At 39.1% G+C, this 25,171-nt stretch overlaps 1 protein-coding gene and 1 long non-coding RNA gene across 7 annotated transcripts in view; one reads left to right on the top strand and one right to left on the bottom strand.

Moving 5' to 3' along the window:
* Positions 1–25,171, bottom strand: part of BICC1 (BicC family RNA binding protein 1) — a 266,280-nt gene that overhangs the window by 189,281 nt on the left and 51,828 nt on the right. The window contains exon 1 of one of the 6 annotated variants that reach the window (XM_070262746.1): positions 15,868–15,886. The exons of the other annotated variants lie outside the window; for them this stretch is intronic. The gene's annotated coding sequence lies outside the window, so the exon portion shown is untranslated. Of the gene's footprint in view, positions 1–15,867; positions 15,887–25,171 lie in introns of those variants that run through there. 6 annotated transcript variants of the gene reach the window in all.
* Positions 4,846–11,208, top strand: LOC138923530 (uncharacterized). The gene is made up of 3 exons (XR_011437252.1): positions 4,846–5,319; positions 6,620–6,688; positions 9,875–11,208. It is a non-coding gene; the product is annotated as an uncharacterized lncRNA (long non-coding RNA).

Genomic DNA, 25,171 nt, shown 5'->3' with positions numbered 1-25,171 from the left:
CACTGCCTAGCACTATTAGAGATTGTATGCTGCCAAAATGAGGAACTAAGTCACGGAAGTGAGAGACTTTCCTGAATATAAGAAATTGGGAATTAAAAGAGGGGGGAGAAGGAACTCTCAGAATGGAAGCAAAAAAAATTCTTTGGATAGTAGCGACATCCAAGATGACAGCCGTGCAGCCAGCCCAGAAGGCAAATGGTAAAGGAGGGAGCAGGACAAGGCTTCAGGAGAAAGGCTGTCAAAAAAACAGTTACTGATTAATTACCTGACGTCTTGATCAGGTGGAATATTATACGGAGAGGACATAGAAAGTGTGGAAAGAATTTATGATAGGTAAAAGAATATTAAGCTCAAGAAAAAAAACAAGCCAATTATTAACTCCAGGGAAAACAAAATTCTGACAAAGAAAGAAATGAAATCTTTGCATACTCTTGGGCTTGTCAGGATACAATAGCAGCATAGATAATATAAATACTGAATACTGATTTAACGAAAAGTGAAAATTTAACCTTATTGGGAAGAGAGGGGAGGAGAAAAGTGGAGAACTAAATCCTTTCCACCATACAAGAGTGCAGCAGAATTTGTCTCAAAATAATGAACCGATAAGACAATAAAAGAAAGCAATAAAAGTGGGTTATTCAGAAAATGGAGAAAGAATATTAAGAGAAATAGCTCAAAGAGTAAAAAGTGGCTGCATCTAAGGAATAGAATATGGTGTTGTAGGGAAGGCTACTATGATTTCCTAGTAAGTTTTTTTTATACAATTTCATTTCATAGTCTAAACTATGTGTATTACTTGATGATTATTTTTAACGTACTAGCCAATTTTAGTACTCTGGCCACAGAAAGAATACAAAGGGCAAGTGTGATAATCTGGCCTAGGATCATCAGAGCTGCATTTTCTAAGAACAAAGTAGAGCTAATGTTATTCCATGATTTGTAAAGATAGAAATTACGCTTTTGCTTAATTTTTTTTCTTGAACTCAGAGTGTTTATATTTTATTTTTAAAAGATTCTGGTTAAAGTTGAGTGGTCTAAATATCAGACTGTGAAACAACAAAAAGAAAAGTTAGTTTATCACTAGAGCCCTCAAGACAGCAACAGCAAAGCTTAGGGGTTCCGCTGCTCCACCTCTCCCCAGTGGGACTGGGCAGCACCATACTAGGAATGGCAGGGGATAACAATAGCATTAAGTGAACCACCCAAGAGGCAAAAAAGCGGAGGAGCCCCTTTGCTCCGAAGTCTTCCTGGCAGCACAGAATCCAGGCAGAAGCAGAAAAAGGCCAGACAAAAGGAAAGGCAGTGGGGCAGACAATCCTCACAGTAGTCAAAAAAGAAGAGGGACCTTTGCACATAACAGATACACAGATCTGAACTTGTCTAAATATTGCTAAGGAAAATTCCACAGCATACCTAATATTGGTGACACTTATTATTTATGCATTAAATCCAATACTAAATGAGTGCCTAGTTGTCCATTCTCCTATCAATTTCCTTTATGACTTTAGAAACTGTACCAACAGAGTATTATTGGCCTCGCGCTCCCAACAACTATTACAGAAGACTGTGATTTTCACTGCAAGGAGAACTCTACCTCTGTCACTGTATAGTCTACATACTTTCACTTTCCCCACAAAATTCACCTGTGAACTACCAAGTGGACAATAATTCTCATGATCTTACCATACTGTTTTAAATTGTCATTAAATTTAACCATATCACAAAATCTCTCTCTTTTCTTTGGACACTCCCATTAGCTCAAATCAGGTAGGTCTGCTTAAGCAAAGACACCAACTGGACAAGGGTTTTCTAAGATTCCAGTGGGCTGTAGGCATGTCAACTTGAAGATACACTGGGGGAGATGGATACTCATGAAAAAAATCATATTCTTGGGCCCCACCCACAGATCCCACTGAATCATAAACTTTGTGGCAGCCCAGGAATCCGCACTTTTGTAAGCATGCCAGATAATTCTCACAAAGTCTCAAGCATTGCAACATCACCAGAACCACATGATATTGATGCTTCTTATTTCCAAACTCTCAGTCAAGTTTGCTTTCTATCAACCTAGCCAATTGACTGTTGCCGTCTATTGCACATTTCACCTTAACCCCAGGACTACAGAGAAATACAGCTACTCTGAGGCAGGTGAAGGGTTTAAACCTGACAACGTATGTCATTCCAGGCATTAAGGCCATGCCAGTGCTTTAGGTGCTTAGCCTAATTTGTTACAGCCTAGAGGAGCTGCTTTTCAGGACTAACTAAAGGATGCCAAAGCTGGCACTGACTTACATTTTATTATTAAAACTGTTTCCGTCCCTTTTTTTAATTCAAGTATAGTTGACATTGTTGCCATCCCTTTCTAAACTTGCTCTGCTCAAGGTCTGTTGAGCCAAGACTGCCTCATACTGCATCTCATTAGAAGAGGTCTGAAGGGCTAAGATACTCCACAGGTGTCCAGTGGTCCTAGAGGACTTTTTCCTCCACTTACGAGAACCAAGTCTTTGATTTACAGGTTTGTGGAGTGAATGCAGACATGCAAAAGAAAGGCAGCAAGGTACTCATTCAGAGGGGATCTGACCTACAATCCCTACAGGTCCTGCTTCCAACCTTCTACAAAATGCAGCTTTACATAATCAAGTTACTACAGATCAAGGCATCCTCATTCAGAAGGCCTTGGACAACATTTAGGAGAGCTCTCATTTCTTCAACTCAGCAGTCTGCTGTTGATAAATCAACATAAAATTAAGCAGATCCTCTCTTCTCAAGACATTTCATTTGAAAAAAGATAAACTCTTTGAGGGCTAAACCATCAATTCTCATCTCTGAAAAGAATCATTTGTTTTTGTTAAAGTTGATAGAATTCTAACATCTGATTATAATTTATCCCATTTAAACTCCTTGGTTTGTTAATATAAATTCGTTTTTCATCAGTAGGCAGAAAACCACCTTTAAATGTGGTTTTGATCTCAAACAATGCTTGAAGAGTAATTTTAAGGTAATAGTCTTTGGCTTAGGATAAAAGTTATAACAGACAGTTACCTCGATTTCCTTTCAGAAAATATGTGTGTGTATTTACGATGCAAACATAGTGGTCATACTCTAAGCCATAGCTTTATTCTTATTCCCAGAATCGTAACTTTGGTTAAGGAGTCATATTCTATCTCAATTAAAATAAATCTGCTATAATAGCACAGTGGGCCTGTATGTATTCATTTTCTTGAATAGTCTATCTTCTCAGCTGCTTTTTGCACACTGTTTACTTTAGAAAGTTTAAACTCATTTTTCTTAAGTTCAAGAACCTGAAATATCTTAGGCCTAGATTATTCACCAGTCTCAAAATATTCAAGCCTTTCTAAAAAGGTAATAAAAATTTTTTCTCCAGTTTGGGGTTGACAGTTAGCAATGCTCTGTCAAGTTCAGGATGCTCATGCTTGAGATGCCTATGCTGAAATATAGAATGTAAAACTTCTCTGGAATATCTTTCTGATTTTTCTAAATCTGTTTAGCTGACTTGAGAAAGATTTGAAAACAAATTCTTGATCTCTATCATGGATCAGATACAATACTTAAATCCACTCTTTTTTAAAATGATGTATTTCCCAGAGAATTTGAAGATCTTCTCTGAGGTAAAGGTTTTATAATCTATATAATTATTAATAACTCTGAAATCCAGTAATATTATAAGCATAACAATATGGTACTTACACAGTGAAGAGTGAATTCACGTAATAATTGTGGAAAATAATTAGTTCATATAAAGATCAACTTTAATTTCCATGTACTTGACCCAGTAATTCTATTTCTAAGAAACTAGGTCATAAGAATATAAACCAAAGGTGAAAGAAAGAAGAAAAACTATTGGTACAAATATGTTCATTTTAGTAATAGTTGTGATAAGCAAAAAAGCATGGAAAAAGCAATATGAGAAAAAAAATTAGATATAGGCACTTATTCAAACATTTTAAAAATCAGTTGAAAAGATAGTTTGGATGATCTGCAAAAACTTTGAAGCAGTAAGAAAAAAAATGACTATAATAAACTATCCAGTAAAAAAAAGAAAAAGAAAAAGAAGGCATGATTTTTAAGTGGGTCATAAAGTTATATGTGCGATACAATTGCAACGATTATTCTTTAAATATACACAAGAAAACTAGAGACATTCATCAAAAGGGCAAAATGTGCAAGCTAGGAAAGAATATGATTATTATATATTACATTAAGTATTATATTTTATTTCCTAAATTTTCCTGGGATATAGCTATTGGACTCTGAAAATGACCCCAAAAAAGTCTAGACACACATATACATAAAAGTAAAAACCACTTAACAGTTTTTAGTATAAGTCCAATCATTTTTTAAATTATCTACTTGTGAGAAAATAAGAACCTTATGAATTTGTATTTACTCATATAGCTAAGTAAACCCAGTAAAGAAAAATCTGGATTTGCAAAGGATATTTTAAGATTAAGAAAGTCAAAATGAATGTACGAAATGGTACATCTTGCCCAAATTCTTCAAATATCTACCCAAGCTAGAATGCCTGCCTTCCAACAGTCCTGCCAAGCTTCTCCCATGGTGCTGACAGTGACAGCCTCAATCTTCCCATTCCTGGCCCTGATCCATACGGACTCTCCCCGTGTACCTGGCAGTCAGCTTACTTGTACCTATTCAGTGGTTATAAACAGAACTCTACAGCTGTGGGGCTTCCAAATAAGCACCTTTTATGAGCACAATCACAAGCCAACAAAAATGATTTTCAAAAATGGGCTGCTAGGTTACGTGCTTGTTATAACAGCAAGGGCTGGGAGTCAGCTTCTCAAAATAGTGCTGCTGTAAGAACCAGGAGAAACCTCCCTCGTGCTCACATGCAGAGACAATGAGGTCTAAAGGAGGAGCAAAAAGTTCACTGCCAGTAACCAGGAAACAACTTGAGCTTCAGCGGATGCATCTTGAAGCAACTCTTGAGCAATCTTTGACCAAAGAACTTCCAAAAATCTAATGAATCACAAACTATAAGAAGTGCGAGTGTAAGCTTCCACCCTTCTTCTATTCGATTTTGTGAGAAACAATCAAAATTGCACTGGTTCAAGCAAGAATGTTGTTTAGAAGACAATCAGGGGGCGACAGTTCATGAAGAAATAGTCTCAAAGGAAAAAAAGGCTCCCTGACCTGTCACTCTCCTGCACCTGAAATGGAGGGAAACTGGCCTCAGAATTATTCAATGGACATGCTCTCTGATCAAGCAATCAACATGTATCTGCTAACGTGCCCAACCCTTTTCCAGGTGGGAAGGACAGGAAAGGGAGAGGAAGATAGGTAAGTGAAAGAAAACTCAGAGGAATTTTTTTTTAATTATTTGAAGGACTTACAGTAATGAAGAAAATCAACATCACTGCAGACTATTCTCTAAAGATATTAACTCAAAAATCTAACTGTCCCCAACTTTCTCCACTCCCTTCCCCTCCCCCCAAAAAAGAAAAAAACAGAAAATGACAAAAGAGAAGGCAAAGAATATTATCACAATTTTAACCAAAACTAATATTCAGCTATCCAGGGAATATTGCACGTATTTCCCATCAGGACACCTGAAGAAAAGGCAACTAATATAATGTGATATTTATTAGAGGACATTTTTCCTCTAACAAAGTTTTCTGTGGAAACTTTCATTCTAGGAAGGAGAAGTTGGGAACATTCTAAAGTCACATTTATAAAATTATAAAAGGTATGGAGAAAATACAAAGGTTTGTCATATTCTGGGAAATATATCCTATATATTCTAGAAAAATAAACACCACCTCATCTTGAGAAACACTGCTAAACACATTATATGTGTCTAGCAAATCACTGAAACTTGGTGGCACAGGCCGGAAATACACTAAGCACAAGAAGAATTCAGAGCAGTTCATTCACTCCACAATCCGCAAAGACAGCATGTGTCAGGAGAAGCTGGGAGTGTGCTGAGTGAAACAGCACACATCTCAACTCCTGAGGACACAACGGCCATTCTAAAATAACTCTTGGGGCCTAATATTCAGAGCACCTGGTACAATATAGTTTTCTCCCTGTATCTTATAACCTCCCCACCAGCTAAGCTTAACCTCCCATACTTTCTGCCAGTCGACAACAGGTAAAATGAATGTGCTTTTCAGTCGTGACCAAGGGAAGAGGCCCTAAGTCACGCCCACACTAGACTGAATCCTTCCTAGCATTTCTTATCTTCTTAAGACTCAACAGCACCTAAAGCAATGTGAAAGAGCACATGTGTGTGCTCCTGGTACGGGATGCTAAGCAGATGTGGAGCTGAAAAATGCACAGCCAGGTGTGACTAATGAAGGGCTATTTCCCCAAATTGGGGAGTGTCTGTTTGAATCTTTGAGGGAAGAAGCACACTAGTAGGAAGGATGAGTAGACTGGAAAAGGCAAGCCCATTTTAAATCAGAGCAAGCATCTGTGGTCAAAGATCAGTTTCTCAAAAGCGAAATTCTTTTATGTCTTTCTTAAAGTAAAATATTTCCCACTTATTCCTAAACGTGGGCATATGGTTATATTCTACACTTCTGAACAATCTCACTTTATTTCTGTGGATCATTTGCCAAGCAGTTGCCTTTTTTCACAGATAATCTAAAGAATCTACAAAACTCCTACATGGGATTGAGAACAATGAGAAAGAATCTTAAATGCTCAGGTAAGTGGAATCACTTTTACTACAGAAACTTGGAGCACTTTTGGTTAGGCTGGGGGTTTGCAGTGAAAGAATTTTTTTTTTTACGTCTGGTAGAATTCCTAAGTCTCTTGCTTTCAAATAAGAGGGAAATACACTCACTTCCCAAAACATCCAACTTTACAAGAAATTCAAGTACTGCACAGCCTTCCTCAACACACACTACGTTTCTTGGCAGTAACTGGAACTGAAAGCACCAAAAATCTTTAATTAAAGAGAAATTATAAGAGACGCTTTAAAACAGGGAGAGATTTGTTTTTAATAGACTTCCTTATAATGAGTCACTTCATAGATAGCTCTAGGATGAGAGCCAAGAACTAGCAGACACAACTCCTTAGCACAAGCAGGCAGTTCACATCCAACCCGGTCAGAGACGTCATGAGCCTGCTTCCAGCCAAGGCCAGACGGAGCATCGCTAGGGCCAGGGGACAGCACTGGGTCCTTAGTCAGCAACCATGCTGGTTTTGGAAACTCTGCATAAAAGGTGGATTTCCCCTTGGTAAGAACAGCCCCAACTCCTCTAAGAGAAGTTTTCTGCTCTGTGCTCAAACCTCTGACAGTAAATTTAGCTGGGATAGAATACCAACATACCAGCTACAATGCCACAGAATTGATGGCTGCTTGTTAATTCCACACGAACAAATGAAATTTTAGGTTTTCTGGACATAACTGCAAACAGGTGACAATGGGAAAGAAAGTTGTATATAATGTAGTAACTAAGAGCTTATTATTAGCTCAACTATGTGCCAGTTGTAGAACTGAGCTAAACGACTTCACCTCCGTGCACCTCAGTTTCCTCTTATGTGAAATGGGGGAGTAGAAAATAGTTCCTACTCATTTGTTTTTTACTGGATTCCCCCAGAAGAAGATTGTGTGACAAGTATTTAAGTGAAAGTAATTTATGCTGAAGTTGATCCCAGGGGTCGCAGGTAGGGAGGTGGGAATGGGAAATGGGAAAGAGAGCAAAGAGGACAGCTTGTACAGGTGTGGGAGTAGGTTCCCTCTGAGGGCCTTGGGACCAATGCCACAGGGGACCTCTCAGAGACTGCAGAGTGATGCCGCAGAGCTGTCCCCTCAAGGGGCTCAGAGGCTGGTATTCGCTCACCAATTCTAGCCTGTCACTGGTTGAGGGCAGCTTCCACTGTGAGCAAACTCCTTTGGCTGCAGTGCCCTCAGGCAGGAGTCACAAGGGTTAGGGGGACCATCTCATCAACGAGTTTTAGCACTGAGAGTCCAGCCTCCCAGGAAAACCTTGGGTCCCTGGCAAACCAGGACAATTGGTCACCCAACCTGATGCTCAAGAGTGAGGAGCGTGGGCAGGACACTGCAAGCATCTGCTGTGCCATCCAACAATGTCGTGATGATCAGATGTGCTCCTCCATGCAGAGCACTTAGCCTGGGGCATCACACTCAGTGCTGGATGGTAGCTATTTTTGCTTATTTAAAGCAATGTAAGAATCATAGGATCTGCTCTTATCACACAGGAGACACTCAGTGCCCATGTCACACTGCACCCGACGGGCACCTCACCCTCTGGAGGTGGCTCTGCTGGAGAACACTGCTCAGGCTACCAGGCCCTGCCTGCTTAAATGGCTCCCAAATGCCACAAATGAGAGCCTCTGATACAAGAAATGCCTTTCCTACCTGCTCTGTCACTGATTCAGAGCAGAAAATCTCAGCTTGAAATAAAAGTTAGACATAAAAGAGAACTGAAGGTGCCAAAACCAGTACAAGCAGCTCTCCTAATCAACCTCGACATCACAAAGCTCTCCCTTCTGCCTGCAAAACGAAGTGACCAATGCAGAAGAGGTCTTAAACCCTCAAGGCTGACAGGATACACTCACACACCGCTAGCACTTCCACTCCCACCAGCTGTGTGTCTGCTTACCAAGAGCCAGCTGTAGCTATCCCCAAATATGCCTGTCAAATAATCCCCAAAAATGTGAATGTTTCTAATCAACCTCCAACACTTCAAAAAGGCCTTGGCCCTATAACAAAAGAAAAAGTGAATATATATTGACTCTTTAGGAGTATAACAAAATATTTATAGTTTGTGTGTAAATTTTTACGAGTCCCCAATTTATCCAAGTTTATTTGGTTTCAATCACTTTTGGAAAAGCACTCCTACTGTGTACACCCACTTCCTGTACCACTTCTTTAGGTATACGTGGGTGGCTGGTGTGTCTGATCCAAGATATCTTCTCAAACAACCTATGTGAGACCCTCTCTGAAGATGGCAGAGAAGACACCAAATCTTAGATCTCTCCTGACCAGTTATTAATGAAAAGGAATGAAGTACTTCTCACAATAGACAGAAAATACAAACAATCGTATCATTTACCGCTAACCTTAAACACGCTTCCAGATTACTCAAAAGCCAAGAGCTTCATGAGGATCTGGCTCTTGGTTAGAATGAAACGGAGCTTCTTACCACCCAAAACCCATTTACATTAGTCTGACACTTTATCCTACAAAATAACATATCCATACATTATAACTTTGAAACATAACTGTTTCAAAATGTTTACAAGTAGCAAGTTAAAGTTAAAAATCCTCAAGACAATAAGGAGTTTTAAACAGCATTACCATCTCCTTCCACAAACTTCATGGTACTGACTTGAAATTTTGATTATGAAAAATATTTTTCTTTTCCCTGAAGCTTCTGGGCACCAGGGTCATGTTTTGACTGGACAGCTATAATGTACACTTGCTATATCATTTGAGAAAATTCAATTTTGCTCAATAGTGCAGGAAATTCTGCTCAATAACACAGGAAAATAGATGGATAGACGAAACTCATTAATATATGTTAAGCATAGATAAGTAATGAGACATGATAGATAATGTAAGTTGAACATATGTGTGTGAACACAGAAAGGGATGGAAGGCCCAAAAGGCACCTAAAATTCATGAGGCACTAAATATACAAGAGGCACTTAATACTCATAAGGCACTAAATACGCATAGACACCTGAGACACTAAATATTCACAGTGTACAAATTATACATGAGACATGTGGCACTCAATATTCATGAGATCTTAATTAGGCCACCAGGGTAACATCCACTCTCTTCCTCTGCACAAGACACACAAATAAAACCCACAGCTGTCAGCAGGATAACTGGCAAGTCCCTGTGTCTTTTCCACAGAAAACAAGTGAGAAACCAGAGTGGAGAAGACCCTGGATGCAGTGATGGCCTTTGGTTGATGCCTGATTCCTAAAGTCACCTGCAATTCAATGAACTCATTCATGTACACAGACACACACACACAAACATCTATGTCCAAACAATATATACATGTTTGTATGTATGTAAGTGCATGCTTCTGTGGCTAGCATATATGTACTTGCACATATATGTATAAAGTGTGCAGTGTGTGCATATATTTGCATATAGTGTGTCTATATCTGCCATATGCCATGTGAGGGTAGGAAATCTGTTCAGGTTTTATTCACATTGTATTCCAGGCACCTAACAGCAGTGCCTGACACAAGGTACTCAGCAAATATTTGTAGAGTTAACTGCTTATCCATAGGGGTTACCAAGAATATTCACCTGTAAAGCTTGAATTCATCCAGACAGGAACTGGATTTTAATCACTTAATTTTTCTTACCCACCAATCCCCTAGTCTATGTATTTGAAATGCAACAGACAAGTAATACATATTAGATGGATGGATGAACGAATGAATAAATGGATTAATGAATCAAAGAAATAAACAGGATTTTTTAAGTTATTCTACTTAGAATGGATTTAATTCTCAGAGAAAATTGTATATGACTACATTTTTACTAAAGCATGTATAAACTATCATTTTTCCAGTTGCAGAAAAATTTAAATAAAGTGAAGATATCCCTTAATGATAAAGTATAACTGGACAAAAACAATCGGAATGAGTATTAGTAATACTGTGTATTTTGTTTGCAGCATTCCAACCCCTGCCTTTCAGAATACAAGTGGTACATCTGTTAATATATAGTAACAATCCGTCTTAATTACCTCTCTGAAAGTACACCGCTATCTGTCACATTGGCAGAATGATACCTACTCTGTCTAGAGTTTTTACAATTAAATCAATTAACAAGTTAGTAACAATTATTGAGAAAATGGAATCATAGCTGATTTTTTTTAATTGAATTTTAAAATGACCAAATGAGGTGGCTTCCCTCCCTCCAGAGTTTCCTAAGAGAACCCAGGATTGGCCCTAACTCCACCAGCCATTATCCCACCCAAACCTCAGTCAGTACAAAAAGGGGACTGAGAACACAGGGGATGGTCACCTTTTGAGGAGAATGGAATTCATGTGGGAAGAGGTTATTTCTTCCTGTTTCTGATTTGAAGACAAAAGATGCAAAATGAACAAGACTGAGTCTTAAACACAGAAATGAGAAAGGAAAGTTATAAAATTCGGTTGAGATATCATTAAGGAATATACTAGTCTACATCACAGAAAGGGGAATTTCAATAAAGCACAGCTGAGAACAGCTGTTATGTGTGTGTGTACGTGTATATGGTGTGTATAGGACAGTTCCATGTTCACATTCAGAGTAGAGATACTCAACTACTCAATAGAACAGTTACAATTACAAACATGACAATAGGTATAAAGAAAACGTATACAGAAGTCTGAGAGCACTCAACTACGGTCCTTGATACAGACCAACACGCACAAGGATGGTTTCCCTGAAGAAATGTATTGATCAAAACATGAAGAATGAATGTGAGTTAGCTAAGTAAAGACGACAAGAGGCGGGGGAGATGGGAGCACTTCTTGACAGAGAGAGCAGTCCATGCAGAGTCCCTGAGACAGAGTGGAAACTGGAAGGACGACTACAGATACAAGATAAGGAATAAGGATAAAACCTTGAGCCCACATCAGGGACTTTTTTATCCTGAAGTCTTTAAGAAGAGAAATGACACTAGCATATTTGCATTTTTAAAAGACTGCTCTAGCTAAAGTGTGGAGACATCTGGAGGAGGTTGGAAGAATATACTCACCTTTAAAAAAATAATCACGTTGTACAACCTAAATATATACAATTTGTCAATCATTCCTCAATATAGCAGGGGAGGGGGAGAATATACTGGGAAACTAGTTAGGAAGTTCAAACAAGAGAAAAAAGCTATCTTGGTACAGGTGTGGCAAAGACAGATGTCTTTCTTTGATTTGAAAGCTATCTTGGGAGCAAAAACCACAAAAGCCGATGACAGATTATATATAAAGAAAACAAAGATGGAATCAAGGATAACTCTGAGATGTCTATTTGCTCAACTGATGGATAGTGGAGCCATTTACTAAGACACAAAGCTTTAGAAGACTACGTTCAGGGTGGGAAAACTGAATTCTGTTTTGGATATGTGGATATCTGATATCTGTTCTAAGTGGTATGGTAGGCAGAGTAATGGCCCCCAAGTCCTAATCACTGAAACCTGTGAATATGTCAGGTTACACGCTGAGGGAGAATAAAGGTTGCAGATGGAATTAAGATTGCTAACATCTGACCTTAAAATAAAGTAACTATCCTGGCTTCTCTGAGAGGGTCCAATGTAACCACAAGGCTCCTCACCGATGGAAGAGTCAGTCAGAGATCTGAAGAGGCTTTGCAGCTGGCTTTAAAGATGGAGAAGGGGCCATGAGCCAAGGAATGCAGGGGGCCTCTAGAAGCTGGAAGAGGCAAGGAAAGGGATTCTCCCCTAGAGCCTCTAGAAGGAACACAGCCCTGCCAACACACTGATTTTAGTCCAGTGAGATCCACTTTGGACTTCTGACCTCCAGAACTATAAGATAATAAATTCATGTTGTTTTAAAGGACTAGGTTTCTGGTCGTTTATTATAGCAGCAAGAGGAAACACATAAAAGTGGCTTTGAGACATCTAAGTGGACGGCAATTGAACAGGAATATATAACATCATCTAGACAGAGAACATAAACCAGAAAGGAAAGGTGGTCAAATCTAACATCTTGACAGTCAAAGGCATTCTTTTATGTTTAATCTCACACAAAGGAAATGCCATTTTAAGCTACACTGAAATACCGTTTTTCATTTATCAGACTAACAAAGGTTGAGAAGTAGGACTACACGATGCTGGTGAGAATGCAGAGAACTAGGCAATCTCACTACTGCTGTGAATATAAGGTGGAGAGTTTATGGAGAGCAAATTTTGTAATATCATTTGAAATCAATAAGCAAATACCCTAAAATCGACTGAAACCAACAGAAACGTCCACCAAGAGAGCACTAGCTAAAAAATATTAGTATATCCCGCCAGACATTAGAAAGAATAAGTACTGATAAGGGATAGTCTTCAAGATATTAAGTGAAAAATGAAAAGCCAGGGAAAGTGTGTCGAGAATGCTACAATTGTTGTTTGAAAACAAAACAGGTTATACAAACATGTTTGTATATACATAGATGACCACTGGGGGAAAAACCCACAAGAACCTGGTAAAGTGATTAGCTCCAAAAGAAAAAAAAAAGGAAAACTGAGTAATTTGATGATTAAAGGAATAAAGAAAATTATACTTTTTAATGTATAAATTTTTTCTCTTTTGAAATCTGCCATGTGCATATGTTACCCATTTAAAACATACAGATGCGCTTTTCTCATTCTCCCCAGATGGGGGAAAAGGGTCCCTCAGAATTCTTCCTCCTCTTACTTACTTCTAATATAGTATGACAAATAGCCAAAATCCATCCCTTACTTGTTTTCATTTCTTTCTTCTTAAGAACCACAAAACAGAGTCACATGAAAAGGTGAAATGCTCTCTTCAAAAAACTTGGAATATTTTTCATATATTCTCTCAAAGACCATATCAATCAATATCTGTGGATCAAGAAAACTAAAACATTTAAAAATAGTATTAAGCACGTATATACATATGATAAAGAAGTTGACCATGAATTACTTAATATCATAATAAACTGAGAAATATTCTAAATATAAATATTACCATTACCACTTAATTTTCTTGTGGCTCTGTGAAGTACTCAAATTTAGGAAAGCACTATTATGAAAAATATCCAAGTAACACTTAAAAAGATGCTTCAACATATAAAGTCTTCAAGACTATTAAGCACAATTATCTGAGACTTTGTGTTATCCTTACAAAGACAGGGCTGTAAAGAGATTCTCACTACCTCCTTTAATTAATGAGTATGGACAATAGAAAGATTTTAGTGATGTCAGGACACCAAGAAACGAAGCTGCCATTTATTTTTTAAAAGGAAAATAATACAGAATGGTGACTATAGTAAATATGTATTGCATATTTGATAATTGCTATGGCAAGAGATCTCAAAAGTCCTCATGACAAGAAAAAAAAATTTTGTAACAATGTATGGTGACAGATGTTAACTAGACTTATTGTGAGCATTTCACAGTACATACAAATATCAAATCATTATGGTGTACACCTGAAACTAATATGTTATATTCAATTATACCTCAATTTTTAAAAAAGAAACAAAAAAAGGAAAATGAAATTCTTGGACACATCTAGCAACTTTTTGTGTACAACATCAAAATTTGGACCCTATATCTCTCTTGCCTGATTAAAACCTTTCCTAAAGTCAAATACAATAACTGTCACATAAATTTTTTTCTTACTCCCATCATTAAGGCATCCTAAACAGACTTAAAAATTAAACACAAAATTCCTCTGACACTGTTTGATCTTGAAACACCAATAGCTCGGTGATACACTACGTTCAACTTCTGTTGTTTTACTCCCTTGGTAACTGTGGTTTTCAAATTTGATAGAAATGTTGCTTGATATTGGGAAGGGGAGACTGATGGCAGGGAGAGCCAAAAAATCCAAAATATAAGTTTCAGGGAAAAATAGAATATAGTCAATTCTCACACAGCCATGGAACTAAAACTGGGGTGACTGAGAGTGAGCAACAGTGTACACAGCCTAATATGCAAAATAATGGATAATCCAAAAAGCTGCTCTCTTATCCTCTGGAAAACATCCAGGGCTTTCTTTGCCCTGGGGATCGACCTTTCTAATCATACTCCCTTTAAGCTAAATTAGCCTGCATTCCCTCTGAGAACACACCAATTCAACCAACTGGGCAGAGTAATCCAGAAGCCAAATAGATGGCAAAGGGGAAGGGACAGTGCTTCACGACTGGCTCAGCATCTGAGGAGAAAAAACTCCCATCACTTCAAAATTTAGGGAGGATTCAAAATGAGCACTTCCCATTCAGCCTCCCTCGTGGAAGAAGGAAATAATCACCTGGCAGTGATAAGACGACATCTAGCGAGGGCCCTGAGTTTCTCTGCCTGGGGATGGATTATAAAATTAGAGGTATGCAGCCAGGAAAAACACTCTTCCCACCAGGCCAGGCTCTGGGATACAACCATTGTTACATGGATCATCACTGTTACCGCGTTTGCCACCAGTGAGCACACATACCAATCCCTTAGCAAGGAAAATTCTCCATTTACCATGGGTACAATACCACCTCAGCACCAGAAGGAACTCAAGGGCAAGCAGCATAACCCGAGAGGAAGGTCAAAGTGTCTTTTCCACAGCATGGAGTAGACTATTCCCATTACAGACACCTACCGAGTTTCAGTTTCAAATCAAATGTAAGGGAGTTCCCATAAAGCCAGAAGCGTAACTGAGCCAAAGCAGAGGGGCAGAAGCTGTCAGCGCCCCAGCAACAGGCCTTAGGTCCCAGGTGGAGCACAGCAAGGGTTCAGTGTGGTTGACCATCAGTGGTTACAGTGTGAGGGGAGCCTTGGGCTCCTCATCACCCTGAACTTTCATGAGGAATCAACTCATAAGAAATCTAGGTATCACAAGGATTTATTTCAAAATAACCCCTTCCTGGCTATTCAGTGTCTTAAAAGGCACTGCCAAGGTATGCCTCCCGTCCTTCAGGTGTAGGAGAGACTGAGTGCTAGCTTTCAATGAGGAGTGGCAAAGGAGGAGCAAAGAGAACTTTCCACACTCTCCAGTCAAAGGAGGTTGAACTCCTGCACACACAAGTGGGAGGGGAGCATGGCTCAGGCATGGATTCTTGAGCTTCTCTCTGATGGTGGGAAGGGGAACACAGCAACCAGATCACTTGCCTTTCTGGCAGTCATGGCAGAAGCTGCTTCCCTCCACTCCTTTCAAATCTCCACTTACCACACACTCAGGGCAACGTGGTATCTGGAAAAGCCGCTCTCAAACACGACAAGGTTTTCAGCCATCAGGAGGCAATCATTTACTGTGCTTACTAAGGCAGAAATGTGAGCTATTATTTTAGGAACATTTTCAACAGCCAGAGTCAAAAAAGAAAAAAGTTTCCGCATCACTGTTTCTTAAGAAGAAAAATAGATTAACCAGAACAATACATTCCTCCAAGGTTTCTGACAATTAGGAAGGTATACTGGAATACAGTGTGGGCTGTATGATTGTCATGGGGAACAGAAAGGCAGGTTGCAGAATGTACTGGCAGAAAAATAAAAAGCAACAATTGGAAGAGATTCTTTGAAGTCTCAGGAACAAAAAACAATAAGAACTTGAGAATACTCTCTAAATAAAGAGAAAAAATGATCAAAAGTGAAGATACTAAAGCTGGAATGTTACTGAAAATGTCACACAGGAAAAGAAGCATAATTAGGGAATTGAGATCACAAATCAATAGTCATTTTTATTTATGTACTTTTTAATTTTTATTTTTTTATTTTTTTTTCAGATGTACATCCTAATATATTTCGAATTCTGTGTAGGTTACATCATGTTCACCACCCAAAAACTAATTATAGTCCATCCCCTCACATGTAAGCCTAATCACCCCTTTTTCCCTCCCCCCCACCTTCTTCTATGATAACCACCAACCCAACCTCCATTGCTATGTGTTTGTACGTCGTTGATTTTATCTTCTACTTATGAGTGAGATCATATGGTATTTGACTTTCTCCCTCTGACTTATTTCACTCAGCATAATACCCTCAAGGTCCATCCACGTTATCACGAATGGCTGGATTTCATCATTTCTTATGGCTGAGTAGTATAGCATTGTGTGTATATACCACGTCTTTTTTATCCATTCGTTCCTTGATGGGCACCTAGGTTGCTTCCAAGTCTTAGCTATTGTGAATAATGCTGCAATGAACATAGGGGTGCAAGAATCTTTATGCCTTTGTGTTTTCAAGTTCTTTGGATAAATACCCAACAGCGGGATAGCTGGATCATATGGTAGATCTATTCTTAATCTTCTGAGGATACTCCATACTGCTTTCCGTAGTGGCTGCACCAGTTTGCACTCCTACCAGCAGTGTACAAGGGTTCCCTTCTCTCCACACCCTCTCCAACATTTGTTGTTTCCTGTCTTGTTAATTATAGCCATTTTGACCAGAGGGAGGTGATACCTCATTGTAGTTTTGATTTGCATTTCCCTGATAGCTAATGATGTTGAGCATCTTTTCATATGCCTGTTGGCCATCTGTATTTCTTCTTTGGAGAAATCTCTGTTCAGATCTTTTGCCCATTTTTAATTGGGTTGTTGGTGTTTTTGTTGTTGAGCTGTATGAGTTCTTTGTATATTTTGGATATTAACCCTTTATCTGATATATGGTTTGCAAATATCTTCTCCCAATTGTTAGGTTGTCTTTTGTTTTGTTGATGGTCTCCTTTGCTGTGCAGAAGCTTTTTAGTTTGATGTAGTCCCATTTGTTCACTTTTTCTTTTGTTTCCCTTGCCCAGTCAGACATGGGACTTGAAAATACCTTGCTCAGACCAATGTCAAAGAGCATACTGCCTATGTTTTCTTCTAGAAGTTCCATGGTTTCAGGTCTTACATTCAAGTCTTTAATCCATTTTGAGATGATTTTTGTGCATGGTGTAAGGGAATGGTCTACTTTCATTCTTTTGCATGTGGCTGTCCAGTTTTCCCAACACCATTTATTGAAGAGACTCTCCTTTCTCCATCGTATGCTCTTGGCTCCCTTGTCGAATATTAGCTGTCCATAAATGTGTGGGTTTATTTCTGGGCTCTCGATTCTGTTCCATTGATCCATGTGTGTGTTTTTATTCCAGTACCATGCTGTTTTGGTTACTATGGATTTGTAGTATATTTTGAAATCAGGGAGTGTGATACCTCCAGCTTCGTTCTTTTTTCTCAGGAATCCTTTAGCTAATCAGGGTCTTTTGTTATTCCATATAAATTTTAGGATCCTTTGTTCTATTTCTGTGAAAAATGTTGTTGGAACTTTGAAAGGGATTGCGTTGAATCTATAGATTGCTTTAGGAAGTATGGACATTTTAACGATGTTAATTCTTCCAACCCAAGGCACGGAATATCTTTCCATTTCTTGGTGTCTTCTTTGATTTCTTTCAACAATGTTATATAGTTTTCAGTGTACAGATCTTTCACGTCTTTGGTTAAGTTTATTCTTAGGTATTTTATTCTTTTCGTTGCAATTGTAAATGGGATTGTATTCTTAATTTCTCTACTACTTCATTGTTAGTGTATAGAAACACAACCGATTTTTGTACGTTGATTTTGCATCCCACAACTTGACTGTATTCCTTTATTGTTTCTAAAAGTTTTTAGTGGATTCTTTAGAGTTTTCTAGATATAAAATCACGTCATCTGCAAAGAGTGACAGTTTCACTTCTTCTTTTCCAATGCGGATTCCTTTTCTTTCTTTTTCTTGCCTGATTGCTCTGGCTAGGGCTTCCAATACTATGTTAAATAAGAGTGGTGACAGTGGGCATCCTTGTCTGGTTCCTTTTCTTAGAGGGATAGCTTTCAGTTTTACTCTGTTGAGAATATTTGCTGTGGGTTTGTCATATATGGCCTTTATCATGTTGAGGTATTTCCCATCTACATCCATTTTATTTAGAGTTTTTATCATAAATGGATGCTGTATCTTGTCAAATGCTTTCTCTGCATCTATTACGATGATCATGTGATTTTTATTCTTCATTTTGTTAATGTAGAGTATTACGTTGATATATTTGCGGATGTTGAACCATTCTTGCATCCCTGGAATGAAACCCACTTGGTCACAATGTATGATCTTTTTAATGTATTGTTGTATTCAATTGGCTAGTATTTTGTTGAGGATTTTTGCATAGAGGTTCATCACTGATATTGGCCTGTAGTTTTCTCTTTTTGTGTTGTCCTTGTCTGGTTTTGGTATCAGGATGATGTTGGCTTCGTAGAAGGAGTTAGGAAGCCTCCCCTCCTCTTCAATTTTGGGAACAGTTTGAGAAGGATAGCTATTAAGTCTTCTTTGAATGTTTGGTAGAATTCACCAGGGAAGCCATCTGGTCCTGGAATTTTATTTTTTGGGAGGTTTTTGATTGCTGTTTCAATGTCCTTACTGGTGATTGGTCTATTCAAATTCTCTACTTCTTCTTGGTCCAGCTTTGGAAGGTTGTATGTTTCTAAGAATTTATCCATTTCTTCTAGATTATCCAATTTGTTGGCATATAGCTTTTCATAGTATTATCTTATTTTCTTTTGTATTTCTGAGGTGTCCATTGTAATCTCTCCTCTTTCATTTCTGATTTTATTTATTTGAGCAGTCTCTCTTTTTTTCTTGGTGAGTCTACCTAAGGGTTTGTCAATTTTGTTTATCTTTGCAAAGAACCAGCTCTTGGTTTCATTAATTTTTTCTATTTTTTTTTTTTTAGTCTCTATTTCGTTTATTTCTGCTCTGATTTTTATTATTTCCTTCCTTCTGCTCATTTTGGGCTTTGTTTGTTGTTCTTTTTCCAATATCTTTAGATGCGCTTTTAGATTGTCTATTTGGGATTTTTCTTCTTTGTTGAGGTAGGCCTGAATTGCTATAAACCTCCCTCTTAGAACCGCTTTTGCTGTATCCCACAGATTTTGGCATGTTGTATTTTCATTTTCATTTGTCTCCAGGAATTTTTCGTTTTCTCCTTTGATTTCATCATGGACCCAATCATTGTTCAGTAGCATTTTGTTTAATCTCAACATGTGGGTGGCTTTTCTGATTTTCTCCCTGTAGTTGATTTCCAGTTTCACACCTTTGTGGTCAGAAAAGATGCATGGCATTATTTCCATCTTCTTAAATTTATTGAGACTTGTTTTGTGGCCTAATATATGATCAATCCTGGAGAATGTTCCATGGGCATTTGAAAAGAATGTGTATTCTGTGGTTTTTGGATGGAATATTCTGTATATATCTACTAAGTTCATCTGGTCTAATGTGTCCTTTAAGGACAATGTTTCCTTATTGATCTTCTGTTTGGATGATCTATCCATTGGTGTAAGTGGAGTGTTCAAGTCCCCTACCATTATTGTGTTTCTGTCTATCCCTCCTTTTATGTCTGTTAATAACTGCTTTATATATTTAGGTGCTCCTACGTTGGGTGCATAGATATTTACAAGCACTGTATTTTCTTGTTGGATTGTTCCCTTTATCATTATGTAGTGCCCATCTTTGTCTCTTGTTACAGTTTTTGTTTTAAAGTCTATTTTGTCTGACGTAAGTATTGCTACCCCGGCTTTCTTTTCTTGGCCATTTGCATGGAATATCTTTTTCCATCCTTTCACTTTCCATTTGTGAGTGTCTTTAGGTCTTAAGTGTGTCTCTTGTATGCAGCATATACATGGGTCTTGTTTTTTTATCCAATTGGCCACCCTATGGCATTTGATTGGAGCATTTATTCCATTGACGTGTAAAGTAGCTATTGATAAATATGCATTTATTGTCATTTTGTTATTTTTTGGGGGGGGGGTGTTTTAGTAGTTCTTATCTGTTCCTTTCATCTTCTCTTGCTCTCTTCCCTTGTGGTTTGATGGCTATCTTCAGTAATATGCTTGATTTCTTTTGTCTTACTTTTTTGCTTGCTTATTATAGGTTTCTGATTTGTGATTACCATGAGAATCCTACTTAATATTCTACGTATATGACAGTCTATCTCAAGTTGATAGACTCTTTAGCTTGACCTCTTTCTGAAACCTCTACTTTTTCACTCCCCTCCTCCCACATTTTGTTTTTCAAATCATATATAGTCTCTTGTTTAGTGTAATTATCTTGTTTAGTGTATTATTGTTTACTGTAATTTAGGGTAATTATCCATTACCCTCTTATCATTGAAATAGGTGATTTTAGTACGTTTGTCTTTTAACCTTCATATTATCTTCACAGGTAGTTGATCTGCTACCTTTACTATATTTTTACCTTTACAAGTGATTTTACTGCCTGGTTTTCTTGGTAGTTGTTTTGTTTTTTTGATAATTTTTTTTTTTTATTTCTATTTGTGGTCATTGCTTTCCCACTTAAATAAGTCCCTTCAGCATTTCTTGGAGAACTGGTTTCTTGGTGATAAACTCTTTTAATTTTTGCTTGTCTGTGAAGTTCTTTATCTTTCCTTCCATTCTGAATGACAACCTTGATGGATAGAGTATTCTTGGCTGTAGGTTTTTTCCTTTCAGCACTTTAAATACATCGTGCCATTCTCTTCTCGCTTGTTGGGTCTCGGCTGAGAAGTCCACTGATAGCCTTATGGGCTTCCCTGTGTATGTCACTTGTGGCCTTTCTCTTGCTTTTAGGATTCTCTCTTTATCTTTAATTTCGGACATTTTAATTATAATATGTCTTGGTGTGGGCCTCTTTGGGCTTATCTTGCTTGGAGCTCTCTGTGCTTCCTGAACTTGTATGTCTGTTTCCTTCCTCAGGTTAGGAAAATTTTCATCTATTATTTCTTCAAATAAATTTTCTGCCCCTTTATCTCTCTCTTCTCCTTCCGGGACACCTATAATCTGGATGTTAGCATGCTTGATATTGTCCCAGAGTTCCCTTAGACTGTTCTCATTCTGTCTCATTCTTTTTTCTTTTTTCTGTTCTGCTTGGGTGATTTCCTCTAGTCTTTTGTCTAGCTCGCTGATCTGTTCTTCTGCATCCTCTACTCTGCTATTGAGTCCCTCTAGTGCATTTTTCATTTCCAGTATTGTATTTTTCATTTCTGATTGGTTCTTTTTTATATCTTTCAGTTCTTTGCTCATGAGCTCACTGTGTTCATCCAGTCTTCTCCCCATATCTGTGAGCATGCTTATGATATTTTGTTTGAACTCTCTGTCAAGTAGGTCACTTGTTTCTGTTTCATCTAGACCTTTTTCTGGGGTTTTGTCCTGTTCCCTTGCTTGGAAAGTATTCCTTTGTGTCCTTATTATGACTCTTTCTCTGTGCTTATTTCTACGTATTAGGTGAGTCAGCTATGTCTCCTGATCTGGAAGAAGTGGCCTTATGTATGAGATGCCTTATGAGGCCCAGCAGTGTGCTTCCCTCTCATCACCAACCCAAATGATCCAGGAGTGACCCTTTTGTGGGCTACTTGTGTCCTTCTGCTGTGGCAGGGTTGCTCCCACTGCAGGTACCCAGGGAGTCTAGTCTTTCCTTCCCTGGCCAGCTGTTTGTAAATCTGGCTTGGGGAGCCTCAGAACCATTGGCTACAAAGTCTATCAGCACACTCCTATTGCAGTTCTCCTCTTAATTGGGTTGGTACCCAGTGTAGCTGGTTGCTAGGCTCAGGGGCTTACCGTTGTGACAGGCCTCAGGCTTAGAAGGCTGTTGTCAGTTCTCTTAGGAGTGCAGCAGAGTGGGGCTGGCCCTAGGCACGGAGCACTCAACTGTTTCAGTCTTTGGAAGGTAGGGCTGATCCTTTTTATGGCTATTTGTGAAGCAGAGGTCTTCTGCTGCTGATAATCCTCACCCCCCACAGGACCACACACACCATCAACACAGTCCTGGTCTGTGCACACTTCTCAACCTGCTGGAGTGTACCCTGACACCGCACTGCAGAGGCCCCTACCTCTCCACCAAGGGCGCCCCACAGTTCGCCTGGTCCTCACACAGGCCCTGCCCCACAGAGGCAGACACCCTTGCCTGCCTGTAGAGGATCAAGGCACCCAGTCAATGCACGCTGAAAAGTAGCCTGAGGGCTTGCTGTTAGGTGGGGCCAGTCCCTAGGGCAGGCTGCCTGCCCTGGCTGAACTGGATTAAATCTGTGCGCTAGTGGGCGTGGCAGACCCCTGGGCTAACAGGCCAAAGGAAGAACCTCAATGGTGGACACCAGGGTCTGTGGCCTGGCCCATGTCAGAACAATGGCCCCCACCAAAGTCTCAGTCTCCAGAGAGGTCCCTCCTCTCACTGAGATGTCCCTAGAGCCCACCAGGTGAGTCTCGTTTCACCGAAGGACTGTCAGCCTTCTGTCTGGTGATTTTAGGTTGCTGCAATGAGTGAGTTTGTGCGTGGGCCCTTTAAGACCTGGGTCTTTTCGGCTTTCGGCCGATAGGTTTTCTGGGGGTATCTTCACTGCAGTCAATAGCCAGCAAAGCCAGACAGTAAGACCCCCATCTGAGTTGGGCTGAGTCTGAAGGATGCTTATAGCAGTATCGGCCCCGCTCCGGAACTCACTCCTCCAGGGAGGGCTGTGTACCTTAGGGTGGTCCCTCCTGGCCAGCTGAGAAGCTCCACTGCTCCCAAAGTGGCTTTTTTCCTCTCCAGCAGGAATTTCTGTGTCTTCCGCCTTAGTCAAGACTGTTCCTTGTTGTGGGGGTTCTTTTTATCCAGTTTTCAGCTTTCTATTCAGGGTAATTTTTCCAAAAATAGTTGTAACGTGGGTTGTGTTCGTGGGAAGAGATGAGTTCAGAGTCTGCTTACACAGCCATCTTGACGAAATCTCAACAGTCATTTTTATAAGAGAAAATTTTAATTGCCCTTACCCCCATCCACCTCTCCACACCCTTAAGAGGATAATAAGTAATCATTTTCTGCCTTACAACTAAACATAAAAGCTTCTGCTATTATTTAGGTAGAAAAGAGAAAGACAGCTACAGTGAAACCTCCTGTTAGCCTTCTATTAAGGAATAGTAATTAAAATTTAAGTAGGAAACATTCCATGTATATGTAGTAAGAGAGTGCTAAATGTGATTTTTTTAAAAGCAAAAGGACAGCTTACTCTAGCTGAAATAGCTGCCAGTTAAGAAATATTTTTTCCACATGAAATAAAATAATACTTCAAATAATCATTTGGAGTGATTCCTTCTGTGCTTCCACCACTGTTATTGCAAAGAATTTAGGGTTTTAAGAACATATTTTGGATTAAATGACCATGGTTTCAAATTCAGGTACGTATATTTTTAAAACTCAAAGCAGCTTCAGAAAGATTGCAGAGAACTAGCAGAGATCCAGAAAGTCTTGCAATGTGGCCAAAAACCTTTGGATAAATAACATCTGGCATTAGTGGTTTGCTATACTTAAGTTTCTCAACTTCCTCTCTGGAGAAACTTAAGTCCCTTTTGGCCTCTCTCTGATTTCCTTAAAAATGTTTCTGGAAACAGATACTTCACCATCTTCAATCTTCTTTATCTGTAGAAGTACTGTAGGAATTGGTAGGAAACTATACTGTAGCAAGTACCAGACATGCTACAGCTGTCATGTGGGCCCACCTCAGTCTCACCTCCTGATCTTTTCACTTTGCAGCAGATCTGCAAAGCACAAGGGGCTTTGGCATCACACTGACGTGGGTTTCAACTCCAGCCTCACTAGTTACTAGCTGTGTGCCCTTGAACAAATATTTTACCTCCACAGGCCTCACTATCTTCTTATCCTCCTTCTTGGGTCTGTTGTGAGGATTAAATGAGGTTATAAGAAAAGAAAACAGTCCCTGCCTGGCCCATGGTAGGCACCCAATAACTGGCAAGTGCCCAGAGAAACCGCTGCACTGACTGCTAGATAACCACACATGCAGCTGACCGTTGGACAGCTTGGAAAACAACCGCATCTGATGTAAAGTGGCTTTCTCTATCACCCAGAGCCTCCTCTGCCCCTGGCCAGCCTGTGTGTCTGTTTGATTCTGTTTTCCCTCTTTTTCTCAGTGGCTACCCCTTCTGACCGGCTGTAGCTGTGTTCCTCCCCTTATCCACAAGTCTTCAATAAAACGACTATGTGAGAGTCCCATAAAGAAAAAATAAGCAACCACTCATTCCTTCCCTTAACTCAAGCCATCTGGGATAACCTTCTCTTTCTCTCTCTAACTTGTTATTTTGTACCCCTCAAACAAGTAAGCCAGAGCTGATTCCTTAAGTGAGAAAATAAGGTTCAGAACAATGTTATCTGAACTTGCTTAAATGTGTTTTTGTAACACTAGTGACCCTTTTTAATATTACACTTTGACTGTACATACTTTACTTATTTTTGTAACATAGTTTCCAATGTACAACACTATTTAAATATTATTTGAGAAGGCAGACAAGAATAAATAAGAACTCTCTGGTTTAAACTGAGGTAAAGGATGGGAGGCAGGATGTAAAATGACTAAAATTGCAGGTCTGAATTACGTGAGAAGGCACAGTGGCTATAATGGACATCGGTGCTGCTCAACATGCAGTTGCTGCCAATGTATGAGCTGTGTATTCCCAGACAGCAAGGAGATAATGCAGAATAATACAGATAATACAGAA

This window comes from Equus caballus, chromosome 1 (genome assembly GCF_041296265.1).
Source record: "Equus caballus isolate H_3958 breed thoroughbred chromosome 1, TB-T2T, whole genome shotgun sequence".
NCBI classification, from domain to species: Eukaryota; Metazoa; Chordata; class Mammalia; order Perissodactyla; family Equidae; genus Equus; species Equus caballus.
Note: the sequence above shows the minus strand (reverse complement) of the source record. Positions and strands in the feature narration are given on the sequence as shown.